The sequence below is a fragment of the Odontomachus brunneus genome, unplaced genomic scaffold (genome assembly GCF_010583005.1).
Source record: "Odontomachus brunneus isolate Ranch 3 - 2012 unplaced genomic scaffold, Obru_v1 Obru_scaffold_145, whole genome shotgun sequence".
Lineage (NCBI taxonomy): Eukaryota > Metazoa > Arthropoda > Insecta > Hymenoptera > Formicidae > Odontomachus > Odontomachus brunneus.
In genome coordinates this window covers 492,795-494,733 of record NW_022639595.1, presented here as the reverse complement: position 1 = coordinate 494,733, position 1,939 = coordinate 492,795, and positions in this window count along the sequence as shown.

The following is a 1,939-nucleotide window of genomic DNA, read 5'->3' as shown; positions in this document are numbered from 1 at the left end:
AAGTTGTACGCCAGTCATTTGGACACGAAAAGTTGCACACCGCTCATTTAAACACGAAAAGTTGCATACCGCTCATTTGGACATGAAAAGTTGTGCACAGCTAATTTGGACACCAAAAATTGCACACCGCTCATTTGGACACTAAAAGTTGTACACTGCTCATTTGGTCACGAAAAGTTGCACACCGCTTATTTGGACACGAAAAGTTGCACACCGCTCATTTGGACACGAAAAGTTGCACACCGCTCATTTGGACACCAAAATTTGCACACCGCTCATTTAGACACGAAAAGTTGCACACCACTCATTTGGACACCGAAAGATGCACACCGCTCATTTGGACACGAAAAGTTGCACACCGCTCATTTGGACACAAAAAGTTGCACTCCACTCACTTGGACACGAAAAGTTGCATACCACTCATTTTGACACGAAAAGTTGCACACCGCTCACTTGGACACGAAAAGTTGCACACCACTCAATTGGACATCGAAAGATGCGTTAACGAATGGTTTTCGTTTGACCACGGTACGATTGGACATAGATTATAATGATTGGTTCGACCTAATAATCCACTAGATAATTCTTATCACCGATTAGTTATGTCCAATCGTACCGTGGTCAATTGGAACGCTCCCGCGTTAACAGTTTATTTGAAATTTAATTACAATTATTAACTATTTATACTATTATGAACAGTTTATTTAAAAACTAATCTAACCCAACTTATCATCATAAAAGTTGAACGCAAAAGTTGAACACTTTAATAAACAATGACTGACGCTTACGCTCTATGCACAATGCCAGGCAACAGGCAATAGAAACAGGGAATAGGAAATCAGATGTCAGTTATTTCTATTCTCTGTTCCTATTGGCTAATATCTATTCCTATTGCCTGTTGCCTGGCATTGTGCATAGGGCTTTAATGTGACGATAGGTTGAGTTGAGTTATAGCGAATTCGGTAGCTTGCACTAGTGCGCACTGAGTGCGCATTAAGGCTTGTTTACAGTACATTCTTATATTTAAGATCGTGTCTTAAATACATATTTAAAAACATTTTAACTAATAAAATGATTTGTACGGATGTTATACATATCATATTATGGTTAAAAATATTTGAGAATTTATTTGAGAATTATTTAAGACAATTTTTAAATATAATAACATACTATGAACAAGCCTTAGTGCGCACTCAGTGCACTCTAGTACAAGCAACCGAATTCGCTATTAGAGTCCTAGGGTGCGTTCAGGGAGTACGCTACTAACGCTATCGCGTTTTTCTATCTTTATCGCTTTTTAGATATACAACAAGGATAGAATGACACGGTAGCGCTGAATAGCGCTAATAGCGAGCTCCCCGAACGTATCTCTAGATATATAAGAGAAGCACAACCGGTGTTACGAGCAGTGATTGGCTGCACCATTTTAAAAACCTAGCTATAGTTTACATTACGTATAATTATAGCTTTTCAGTAGTATAAATCGGTAGATTATAGATTTTCAGTAGTGTAAGTCGGAATCGTGATCGGACTTTCGCACAATGGATATTATGGATAACGTGATAATTTGTTTATTATTTTTCATATTTCGTCGACAGATATGTTATATGTAAGTTGCACAAGATTTTATTTGTTTTTAATAATATACAGGGTGTTCGGAAAGTACCGGGACGCCCGAATATCAGGAAAAATATAAGTTTTACAAAAAAATGTTTCAGACAAAAGTTATGGCGTTTAAAAAGATGTATTTACTAATCACATCAGTTTGACCTTGGGTTGCGTAGCGAAGGTCAGGTCAAGGTCATATTAATTTTTTTAAATGGAACACCCCATTTTTCATTGCATATTCTTATAGCACATCTCGAGAGCTTTTCAAAACACTATAATAAAATATTTTTTCGTTAAGAACTTTTCGAGTAATAACACTTGAAATTTCCAG